This window comes from Schistocerca serialis, chromosome 5 (genome assembly GCF_023864345.2).
Source record: "Schistocerca serialis cubense isolate TAMUIC-IGC-003099 chromosome 5, iqSchSeri2.2, whole genome shotgun sequence".
Lineage (NCBI taxonomy): Eukaryota > Metazoa > Arthropoda > Insecta > Orthoptera > Acrididae > Schistocerca > Schistocerca serialis.
The window spans coordinates 129017775-129030801 of record NC_064642.1 but is presented as its reverse complement, the minus strand read 5'-3'; the positions used below and the strand labels follow the sequence as shown (position 1 = coordinate 129030801).

General features: G+C 41.6%; 1 protein-coding gene across 1 annotated transcript in view; it reads right to left on the bottom strand.

The window, feature by feature from the left end:
• Positions 1-13027, bottom strand: part of LOC126481156 (BTB/POZ domain-containing protein KCTD3) — a 252677-nt gene that overhangs the window by 176584 nt on the left and 63066 nt on the right. The window lies entirely within an intron of this gene.

The following is a 13027-nucleotide window of genomic DNA, read 5'->3' as shown; positions in this document are numbered from 1 at the left end:
ACAGAAGACATTCAATTAGTCACTCAAGGTAAAAATCTGCTATTGGATAAGTCAACTTTGTGGGTAACAGTTACCAGACACACACGGTAAAAAATGTGAAATATCAGAGATAAATAAATTATAATTCACTTCTGCAGGAAATGACCGATTAAAATAAGTACATGCTCCTTATGCAAACTGACAGTCAGATGTAGATGACAGAAGAAACGTAAGCATCTGGCATCAGGTTTTTTCCCCAACTAACAACAAAAGAAAAAGAGGCAGAAAAAAAGAGTAGACAGAAAAGCACAGATTTTGCAGGAAGTTGGTTGCAACTTGGACATTATTTGCAACTTGCAAATTATTTGCAACTTGGAAGTTATTTGCAACTCTGGGGCAATGGACAAAAATTATGGGTTTAAAGGGACCAAACATCTTGGTCGCAAGCACCTTGTTTCACTGGAAATCCAAATAAATTGTTATGAAATGAGGAAATGAGAGTGGTTAGCTCCACAGTCGGTGACCCTGTCATCCTGGTTGAAACGGATACCGATGCAGGAGAGTAATTGGCTGCTGCTGGTGCTCACCATGCCACGTATCTGTGGTACGAAGGGCACACTTCGCTCCTGTCTCATTCCAACAACACTGAAGGATACACCAAGAATGGTCATCATAATCAGTATGACTAAAATGGAGTGAGAAAATGATGACTGTACAGATTATGGAGCTAATTAGCTTCAACAGTTAGATAAATAAAATATGTAAAAAAAAATCTATGTATACCAGTACAGAGGGAGAAAGGGGCTTAAGACTACTCGGAGCATACACCACTGTGAGAACTACACTCCTAACATCCACCCCTGACAACGAACATTAAGGTGCAATAAATATTGCTACAAAATCTGCTTTCCTTCAGGATACATATGAATCTGTTATCTGCTATCCATCATCCACCAGTATCTGGAGAAGGTAGGTAGACAGGTTGATGGCTTGTCTCAGATCAGCCAGCAGGACACACACTGTGAAGATATGGGCTGTCATGAGGTAACTACCAAAGACGCAATGGGGAGTGAGGGGTGGGGGTAGGGTGGGGGGTGGGAGGGGAGGGAAGTCTTCTTCTACATCTACATCTACATCTACATCTAAATGATTACTCTGAAATTCACATTTAAGTGGTTGGCAGAGGGTTCATCGAACCACAATCATACTATCTCTCTACCATTCCACTCCCGAACAGCGCGCGGGAAAAACGAACACCTAAACCTTTCTGTTCAAGCTCTGATTTCTGATCATTCCTACCTATGTAGGTTGGGCTCAACAAAATATTTTCGCATTTGGAAGAGAAAGTTGGTGACTGAAATTTCGTAAATAGCTCTCGCCACGACGAAAAACGTCTTTGCTCTAATGATTTCCAACCCAACTCGCATATCATATCTGCCACACTCACTCCCCTATTACGTGATAATACAAAACGAGCACCCTTTCGATGTCCTCCGTCAATCCCACCTGGTAAGGATCCCACACTGCGCAGCAATATTCTAACAGAGGACGAACGAGTATAGTGTAAGCTGTCTCTTTAGTGGACTTGTTGCATCTTCTAAGTGTCCTGCCAATGAAATGCAACCTTTGGCTTGCCTTCCCTACAATATTATCTATGTGGTCTTTCCGACTGAAGTTGTTCGTAATTTTAACACCCAGGTACTTAGTTGAATTGACAGCCTTGAGAATTGTACTATTTATTGAGTAATCAAATTCTAACGGATTTCTTTTGGAACTCATGTGGATCACCTCACACTTATTGTTATTTAGCGTCAACTGCCACCTGCCACACCATACAGCAATCTTTTCTAAATCGCTTTGCAACTGATACTGGTCTTCGGATGACCTTACTAGACGGTAAATTACAGCATGATCTGCGAACAACCTAAGAGAACTGCTCAGATTGTCACCCAGGTCATTTATATAGATCAGGAACAGCAGAGGCCCCAGGACGCTTCCCTGAGGAACACCTGATATCACTTCAGTTTTACTCGATGATTTGCCGTCTATTACTACGAACTGCGACCTTCCTGACAGGAAATCAAGAATCCAGTCGCACAACTGAGACGATACCCTAAAGGCCCGCTGCTTGATTAGAAGTCGCTTGTGAGGAACGGTGTCAAAAGCTTTCCGGAAATCTAGAAATATGGAATCAACTTGAGATCCCCAGTCGATAGCGGCCATTACTTCGTGCGAATAAAGAGCTAGCTGCGTTGCAGAAGAACGATGTTTTCTAAAACCATGCTGACTGCGTATCAATAGATCGTTCCTTCTAGGTGATTCATAATGTTTGAATACAGTATATGCTCCAAAAACCTACTGCAAACCGACGTCAATGATATAGGTCTGTAGATCGATGGATTACTCCTACTACCCTTCTTAAACACTGGTGCGATCTGCGCAATTTTCCAATCTGTAGGTACAGATCTATCGGTGAGCGAGCGGTTGTATATGATTGCTAAGTAGGGAGCTATTATATCAACATAATCTGAAAGGAACCTAATCGGTATACAATCTGGACCTGAAGACTTGCCCGTATCAAGTGATTTGAGTTGCTTCGCAACCCCTAAGGTATCTACTTCTAAGAAACTCATGCTAGCAGCTGTTCGTGTTTCAAATTCTGGAATATTCCATTCGTCTTCCCTGGTGAAGCAATTTCGGAAAACTGCGTTCAATAACTCCACTTTCGCGGCACAGTCGTCAGTAACAGTACCATCGGCACTGCGCAGCGAAGGTATTGACTGCGTCTTGCCGCTTGTGTACTTTACATAAGACCAGAATTTCTTCGGATTTTCTGCCAAATTTCGAGACAATGTTTCGTTGTGGAACCTATTAAAGGCATCTCGCATTGAAGTCCATGCAAAATTTCGTGCATCTGTAAATTTTAGCCAATCTTCGGGATTACACGTTCTTCTGAACTTCGCATGCTTTTTCCGTCGCCTCTGCAACAGCATTCAGTCTGTTTTGTGTACCATGGGGGATCAGTTCCATCTCTTACCAATTTATGAGGTATGAATCTCTCAATTGCTGTTGCTTCTATATCTTTGAATTTGAGCCACATCTCATCTACATTTGCATAGTCGGTTCGGAAGGAATGGAGATTGTCTCTTAGGAAGGCTTCTATGACACTTTATCCGCTTTTTTAAATAAAATTATTTTGCGTTTGTTTCTGGTGGATTTGGAAGAAACGGTATTGAGCCTAGCTACAATGACCTTGTGATCACTAATCCCTGTATCAGTCATGATGCTCTCTATTAGCTCTGGATTGTTTGTGGCTAAGAGGTCAAGTGTGTTTTCGCAACCATTTACAATTCGCGTGGGTTAGTGGACTAACTGCTCAAAATAATTTTTGGAGAAAGCATTTAGGACAATCTCGGAAGATGTTTTCTGCCTACCACCGGTTTTGAACAAGTATTTTTGCCAAAATATCGAGGGAAGGTTGAAGTCCCCACAACTATAACCATATGAGTGGGGTATTTATTTGTTACGAGACTCAAATTTTCTCTGAACTGTTCAGCAACTGTATCATCGGAGTCTGGGGGTCGGTAGAAGGAGCCAATTATTAACTTAGTTCGGCTGTTAAGTATAACCTCCACCCATACCAATTCGCACGGAGTATCTACTTCGACTTCACTACAAGATAAACCACTGCTGACAGACACAAACACTCCACCACCAATTCTGCCTAATCTATATTTCCTGAACACCGTCTGAGACTTCATAAAAATTTCTGCAGAACTTATTTCTGGCTTTAGCCAGCTTTCTGTACCTATAATGATTTCAGCTTCTGCGCTTTCTATTAGCGCTTGAAGCTCAGGGACTTTCCCAGCACAACTACAACAATTTACAACTACTGTTCCTTGATCCAAGCATGTCCTGTATTTGCCATGCACCCTTTGAGATTGCAGCCCACCCCGTACTGGACAGCAAAAATAATACATCAACAACTTGCCATACAACATAAACTAATAAAACAACATGTTCCCACATACAAGTATGCACCACAAAATGTACTGGAGAATGATGAATACAAATTATACTGGAACAGAACCATTTTAACAGATAAAACAACAACACATAACAAACCTGACATCCTACTCACCAATAAAAAGAAGAAATTAACACAACTAATTGAAATATCCATACCCAATACAACAAATATACAGAAGAAAACAGGAGAAAAAATTGAAAAACACATCCAACTGGCTGAGGAAGTCAAGGACATGTGCCATCAGGATAAAGTTAACATTATACCAATTATACTATCAACTACAGGAGTCATACCACACAGTACATCAATGCAATACAGCTACATCCAAACGTATATATACAACTACAGAAATCTGTAATTACTGATACATGTTCAATTACCCGAAAGTTCCTAAATGCAATGTAGCATATACCACACAGTTAAAAGGAAGTCACGGTTGATCAAGGTCCACGCCACTTTCCATTTTTAACCAGACATGATGTCTGAGAAAGGAAAGAAATAATAGTACCCATGGAAATCTTACCCATCAACAATCGACTTATGACAACGTGCACCAACAAAAAGTACACCCTTATCAATGTGCATGTCCCCATCAACTTCACCAATAAGAACAACACCGAAACCATCGAAAAATCCTGGAACCAACTTGAAAAGACGGTGACTAAAATTCATCAAGATGACATGAAAATCTTGACGGGAGACTTGAATGTTCATCTTGGCAAAGAAAATATCTATCAAAAAATTATTGGCAAGAATTCTGCACACCAAAACACAAACACGAACGGCATGTGGCTGGTTGACGTCTGCCAAAAATTTGATCTCAAGGTTATGTCTACCCACTTCAGAAAACCCGCACACAAACAGAAAACGTGGCGATCACCAATCCAACAACTTGATAAATACCAGATCGATCACGTAGGCATCTCCCACACCCACTACAGAACCATCCACGATGTCCAAGTCCGATAGGGTACAAACATCAATTCACACCTCTATCTTACACAAATCAAAGTAAAACTTTCCCCAAAGAGAGTTCACCTCAAAAATGGCCACATCCAAAAGTTTGATGTATCAAAAATTCAAGAAACAAAAATCGCAGAAGAATGGGAGAAAGAACTCGTGAATAATTGGACTGACTTTCACAACAAAATAATAAGAAAAGGCAAAGAAGTGATCCCACGGCTAAAGAAGGTAAAACACCTCCATTGGAATACTGACTGTGATCAAGCCATCATTAACTGCCGACTCATCACAAATCACCAGAAACTACAGCACTTCCTCAACACCCACAAGCAGACAAACAGAACAGCACTTCTTCAACACCCACAGCAGTAAAAACAGAACAGCACTTCCTCAACACCCACAGCAGACAAACAGAACCATCAGGAGAACAAAATGCAACTACATCACTGAACAACTCAAATCAATACAGGATAACTTCAGGAACTTCAACAGCGAGACTCTTGCGATCAAAATTAAAGGTTACTTGCCGCAAAATCTGACTTTCAGGAAACGAGATGGAAAACTCGCATTACCAACCAAGAAAACTGTGAAGAACTGGCACGGTACTTTTCCGACCTCCTCAACTGCCCCAAACCACACGAATGTATCCAACACCCAGTCGCAGAGCAAACAAAACCCAATGCAGACCCACCAACATAAGAAGAAATCCATCACCACATCAAGAAACTGAAAAATGGAAAGGCATCAGGAGAAGATGGAATCATCACAGAATTGCTGGAAAATCTGGGGCCATGATCACTTCAGGAAATCACACAGATCATCCAAGAAATATGGCAAAGTGAAAAACTGCCAGACGACTGGAAATGTGCACTCATCCACCCACTCCACAAAAAAGGAAACAAAACCGACGTAAATAACTACAGAGGAATTTCCCTCCTCCCTGTCCACCTTCCTACAATGTGCACAAGAACAGCTCAAACCGCTAATTAGTGAATACCAGACACGGTTTAGACAACATGCACTGAACAAATTTTCAACCTGAAATCCACATTAAAATTTCGAGCCACACAAAATCTCCCAACCATCTGCATATTCATTGATTTCAAGAAAGCCTACGAACCCATCGATCGACAATCCCTCTTTAATATACTCAAAGAAAGCAATCTTGACCCGAAAACACGACGACTCATTCAACAAACCCAAACTGACACAACTTCCAAAGTCAAGTTCAGCGAGGAAATCTCCCAACCTTTCCTCATCAAAACCGGCGTCCGACAGGGTGACGGACTCTCTCCACTACTCTTCAACATCATTCTCGACAAGGTCATCAAAGAATGGGAAAAGGAAATGAAAACAAAACAGCTGGAGACTCGTCCTGCTAGGAAAAAAGTGGAATAACATCAATGTCACATGTTTAGCCTTCGTTGACACTCTTGTGATCCTCTCGGAGGATCAACAAACAGCAATTTGTCAGATCGAAGTACTCAAAGAATGTGCCGAAAAAGTTGGGCTCCAAATCTCTTTCATAAAAACTGAATTTATATCCACAAAACAAGTAAAAACAGGAAATTTGATCACAGAACACGGCACAATAAACAGAGTCAATCACTTTAAATACTTGGGGTGACATCATCGAACCCACAGGAACAGAAAGATTAGCCCAAAAAGCACGTGAAGTCAAAATGTGAAAAGCACATGGGAAAATTGGGAACATCTACAACAAAAGGTGCAGGAACATCAAGACAAAAATTCGACACTATGCAACTAGTCATCAAACCCAAAACACTGTATGCAAGTGAGACCCTAAACCTCAATTAGAAAAGGGATCTTGACAACATCAAAAAAGTTGAAAGGAAAATCATTCGCAAAATCCTGAGTCTAAAGGTCACAGATGAAGGATCAGCTACATTCAAACACGACAACAGAAAAATACTCCAACACTGAAACAGATTTCCGCAAATGGCGACTGAAGTTCTATGGACACATCACGAGACTGGATGACAACAGACTAACAAGGAAAATTCTATGTACTCACAGAAACTAAAAACGACAACAGTCTGGATCAAACAAGTTCAAACTGATCTCAAAAAGGCCAACATCACATCTACAGACATTGCAGATCAAAAAATATTCAGACAGAAGATCCCCTGCTGGGAAGTTGCACCAGAAGGAAAACCCAGAAGATCTAAAGAGAAAAGGAGGGAAGAACATCAAGCTAAACATAGCAAGAGGATGAAAGAATTCTGGAAGGACAAAAAAAATAGCAACCACAGATCGTAGCTCACTTTGTGTGATCCTCTATGGGTCTAAACAATTTAAATAAATAAATACATACATACATAATACCCAACCACCATTGGGAGGGAAATTCTCCTTCTAGCCAAATACAATTGAAAAACCAGAGGAAGTGTTTTAAGCTGTCATTGCTAATGTGTTTCAGCATTTGAATGTGGATTTTACAAGTCCTAGGGCTGTGTTTTGTCATTCTGCTGGAGTGCTCCAGAACTTCTGTTTTACATGAAGCACCGTATAACTTGAGGAGCTGCACACAGAAGCATAAATATTTTGCTCCACCCGGCATTTATGGGTCAGAAAATTAACACTTCAGTGAAGTTTGCGGCGAAACATTCAGCAGTGACAGCGGGAAGAGTACAGATGTCACAACTAAGGTAGATGTCAGGGACCACTGTGGACAGTTGGTGATGGTAAATATGGCAGAGTTTAATCCATACCTGAGACAATGGGGTGTGGAACCTCACAATTGATACATGCTGTTCCCAACACTCCCGTTTTCCGTGCCTTCACTTGAAATCTCTTAAATGCTATAATATGTTCCTTAGATGGATGACATTTGCATTGTTTAAATCCCTTCATATACTCTCTGAACAGTAAATAGTAAGACAGACAGGCAAAACAAACATGAAAGAGAAAAAAGGTAAAGAAAAGTAAATGTAAAAAGGAATAGAGACAGGAAGAAACAGGGGAAAATAAATATAAAAAGTTGGAAGGGGGTTACTACGGCAGGTGAGAAAAACAATAGAATGTAAGGGTCAATTATGAGGTAGATGACAACAAGGAAGGTAAGTTTTACATAATTAACAATCTGCTGCAGAATTTTCCATCTCAGTAGTTCTAACAGTACAGGGAGAATAGATCTGGTTACGTGTCTGGTAAAGTATGCAGGAGAGGATACTGACTGTCTGTTCCAGTTCATTTACTTTTACTTCTAATTTAAGGCTTTTTACGACTGACAGAGTTGACAGTCATCTAACTAACAGTACCTCATTTGACAAAATAAGCTGTGAAAGGACATCTAACGGGGTACGAGTTACAAGGCAAATAAAATGGGTTGAGGAGAGGGGTAAGGACTCAAAGGGTTCTCTTTTTACCTTCACTATGTGTTCCTTCTTTCCTTGCTCATAAGATCTGGTTGTCCACACTATCACTGTTGACCCGCCTTACAAATTTGATCTGTTCCTCCTGCTCTAATAACATTCCATTACATTTTTCTTGAGTTACATAAAACATGCCTTGATTTTTTTTTTTTTTTTTTTTTTTACAGATCTTCCCCTTTATCATTCTCCCTCCGAAGCAATAGTCAAGAAATTCTTTTCTTTTATACTTGTGTCTGATGTGATTCCATTTCTCAAACTGATGATAAACATTACTTGAGAAAGGCTGGAAAAATCATGCCCAAAGCACCAACATTAAGTTACATACAGGGTGTTTCAAAAATGACCGGTATATTTGAAACGGCAATAAAAACTAAATGAGCAGCGATAGAAATACACCGTTTGTTGCAATATGCTTGGGACAACAGTACATTTTCAGGCAGACAAACTTTCGAAATTACAGTAGTTACAATTTTCAACAACAGATGGCGCTGCGGTCTGGGAAACTCTATAGTACGATATTTTCCACATATCCACCATGCGTAGCAATAATATGGCGTAGTTTCTGAATGAAATTACCCGAAACCTTTGACAACGTGTCTGGCGGAATGGCTTCACATGCAGATGAGATGTACTGCTTCAGCTGTTCAATTGTTTCTGGATTCTGGCGGTACACCTGGTCTTTCAAGTGTCCCCACAGAAAGAAGTCACAGGGGTTCATGTCTGGCGAATAGGGAGGCCAATCCACGCCGCCTCCTGTATGTTTCGGATAGCCCAAAGCAATCACACGATCATCAAAATATTCATTCAGGAAATTAAAGACGTCGGCCGTGCGATGTGGCCGGGCACCATCTTGCATAAACCACGAGGTGTTCGCAGTGTCGTCTAAGGCAGTTTGTACCGCCACAAATTCACGAAGAATGTCCAGATAGCGTGATGCAGTAATCGTTTCGGATCTGAAAAATGGGCCAATGATTCCTTTGGAAGAAATGGCGGCCCAGACCAGTACTTTTTGAGGATGCAGGGACGATGGGACTGCAACATGGGGCTTTTCGGTTCCCCATATGCGCCAGTTCTGTTTATTGACGAAGCCGTAAAGGTAAAAATAAGCTTCGTCAGTAAACCAAATGCTGCCCACATGCATATCGCCGTCATCAATCCTGTGCACTACATCGTTAGCAAATGTCTCTCGTGCAGCAATGGTAGCGGCGCTGAGGGGTTGCCGCGTTTGAATTTTGTATGGATAGAGGTGTAAACTCTGGCGCATGAGACGATACGTGGACGTTGGCGTCATTTGGACCGCAGCTGCAACACGGCGAACGGAAACCCGAGGCCGCTGTTGGATCACCTGCTGCACTAGCTGCGCGTTGCCCTCTGTGGTTGCCGTACGCGGTCGCCTTACCTTTCCAGCACGTTCATCCGTCACGTTCCCAGTCCGTTGAAATTTTTCAAACAGATCCTTTATTGTATCGCTTTTCGGTCCTTTGGTTACATTAAACCTCCGTTGAAAACTTCGTCTTGTTGCAACAACACTGTGTTCTAGGCGGTGGAATTCCAACACCAGAAAAATCCTCTGTTCTAAGGAATAAACCATGTTGTCTACAGCACACTTGCACGTTGTGAACAGCACACGCTTACAGCAGAAAGACGACGTACAGAATGGCGCACCCACAGACTGCGTTGTCTTCTATATCTTTCACATCACTTGCAGCGCCATCTGTTGTTGAAAATTGTAACTACTGTAATTTCAAAAGTTTGTCCGCCTGAAAATGTACTGTTGTCCCAAGCATATTTCAACAAACGGTGTATTTCTATCGCTGCTCGTTTAGTTTTTATTGCCGTTTCAAATATACCGGTCATTTTTGAAACACCCTGTATTTCAGTCATCAAAGCATAAGAGCAAGTTAATTAACAGTGTCCCCAAAATGAACAACAGAATTGAATTATTTACATACGTGTATCTAATAACCATCTTAATCATGATTTTTCATTAGCCATCTTATTTTTCATTATCTCAAGATTTGTCCTGTCTGGGATTCAAAGGCCTCTTCATTTAACAGGAGAGAGTTTAGCGGAAAACAGTAGCAAATAGTATAAACCTTTACTTCTGCCCTTCAAAGACCATTTGTATCTTCATCAGAATCTGATGGAACTCAAATACGTAGACACAAATACCGTACACGGCTACAATGTTCTGTCCAACTACACAGTACCAGCACTGAAGCTCAACTGAAATGAACTACTGTAATGGGTGGAGTAGGTAAGGGGAGAAAGGAGGCAAGGACAGAAACGAAGTGAGGGGAGAAAGGAATGGGTAGCAGGAGGGAGGGTCGGAGGGAAGGTTGGCTGACAAATGGCAGGGGAGAGAGGGAGAGGGGGTGGGGGAGAAAGAGGGAGAGGTAGAAAGAGGGAGAGGGAGGGGGAGAAAGAGGGAGAGGGAGGGGGAGAAAGAGGGAGAGGGAGGGGGAGAAAGAGGGAGAGGGAGAGGGAGAGGGAGAGGGGGAGGGGGAGGGGGAGGGAGGGAGAGAGAAAGAGAGAGAGAGAGAGAGAGAGAGAGAGAGAGAGAGAGAGAGATCATGTGGGGGGAGGGGGAGGTAGGGGGAGGTGGATGTCGATGTGTTAGAGAAACTAGCAAAGATCTGAGGCCGAGATAATTGTGAGAGCAAAAGGTGTATAGTGGCAGGAGACTGCAGGGAGGATGGAAGGAGCCAGTGATGCAAGTTATGAAGCAGCCATTGAAGTTGAGAAGGTTATGTTCAGAGTAGCATGCTCCATTATGTGTCAAGAGGTTGGGAGTATGTGCAGGGTAAGGACAGAATAAGATATTTTGTCGATTAGATGGGTGTCAGGATACCATTTTCAGAGGAGTGAAAAGGATTGTAGGAAGATGTTTCTCATTTCCCTTGCCACATGGGTCATCCCCCTGAGAAAGACCCAATTCCAAGACCTGTCAGATCCACTCAGCTACCATTTCCTATTCCAGATCCATCACAAGTATATCTTGTGAAAGCAACCATATCATTTAACAGCTCTGCTGTAATTTTTGCACAGTCTTTTATGTGGGCATGACTACCAAACCACTATCCGTCCGACCGAATGGTCATCACCCCTGATTCCAGCTAATCTGAATCATTTACATGTAAATAGTCATTACAATATACACTTTGATTCCTTCATCCTCCAAGCCTCAAGCCTCAATGCTCGCTAGTTCCTGAATGCCACCTATCCTTCCCCTCTCCCAAGGTCATTCACTCAATCTAAAAGCTCACCCTCCTCTCCGCAGTCATTCACTGATTCTTAACGCTTGTCCTCCTCTTTGCCGTCACCTTTTTCCTCTGTTGTATAGCACCCTGCCAGTGAATTCTCCATGGAACTTTATGTCACATGCAATTAACCAGCTTGTGACAGAGTGAGCTCACCACTGCCACATTCCTGTCCTTTTGTGCACTCACTACGTCTACCTGCTAGGTGTCAGCCACCCTTACCTCAAATCCTCCCTCCTGCTACATGCTTCCTACCTTTGTTTGCACACTTGATGAAACTCACTCTGGATGAGCTGAAGTGACAATACAACATAACCTGTCAGGCCAATGTAACCATACAGGCATATTTGTGAGTTAGATATTCTGGTATCTCGGAAGAAGGACTTGGTTGTCATTCTCAGTCTTGCTGACGTGCCTGTCCATGACTTGGCATATCAACTACATGGTTAGTTTCAACCTTTTACTATTTCCATTATTTAAACAAGTTAAAAATAAGACAAAACAATCCAAAACACAGGAAAACTGTGGAAGACCAAGATTGACTGCTCATTCTATCTCAGTTAGAACAAGATATTGATCCAGAACAGACACTTCCTGCATCCTGAAGATGCTGAGTCTATAGCACATTTTCTATGTGTATGCTTATCATTGATTTCTGGCATCGTCCTGCACCCTGTTTATTCATTAATGTGTGACTCTCATTTACAGCAAAAAGTGTCCGCACCAGAAGAAGCAGAAGTATAAATTAGAGACAAATGTGTGATTGTAAATGATCAGCTTTAGAGAAATAAAAATAAATCCAGAACCATTACAATGTTTGAATAACAAGCTGAGAGCACTGAACAGAGATCTTACACAAAATGTTCAGGAATATGGATAAATGATTATTTAACATGGGAACACCTTACAAAGCTATTGAACAGAAATTCAAGTGAGTTTCACTACCTTTTAATGCTTCAAGGACTACCATAATACACTAGCGTGCAAAATGTAGGGACAAAAGTATCTTTTGCATGATGTGTTGATGCTGAGTAACACAGGCTGATGAAACTGGAATCATACATAGAAAGAACTGCTACAATATATTACAGCAGATGATGGAAAAAATATGCAATAACAATTTTATTCAAAGATAATAATTACACTGAAGTCACTGTGATTTATGATGGTCCTTCGCTTGTTATAAAAGGTAGGACATGTTCTTAATAGGATATGTGATCACCGTGATCACCATAGATGGCAATGTATGCCCCTGCAGCATGCTCCCATGCTCGACACAAGATTGGTAATGTGGTCTCATAGTAGGGTTTTCCATTCCTCCACCAGTGCAGTTGACAGTTCTGGATGCTTGCTTATGCATTTGGGTGTGCTGAAATACATTTCCCCAATGCATCCCACAG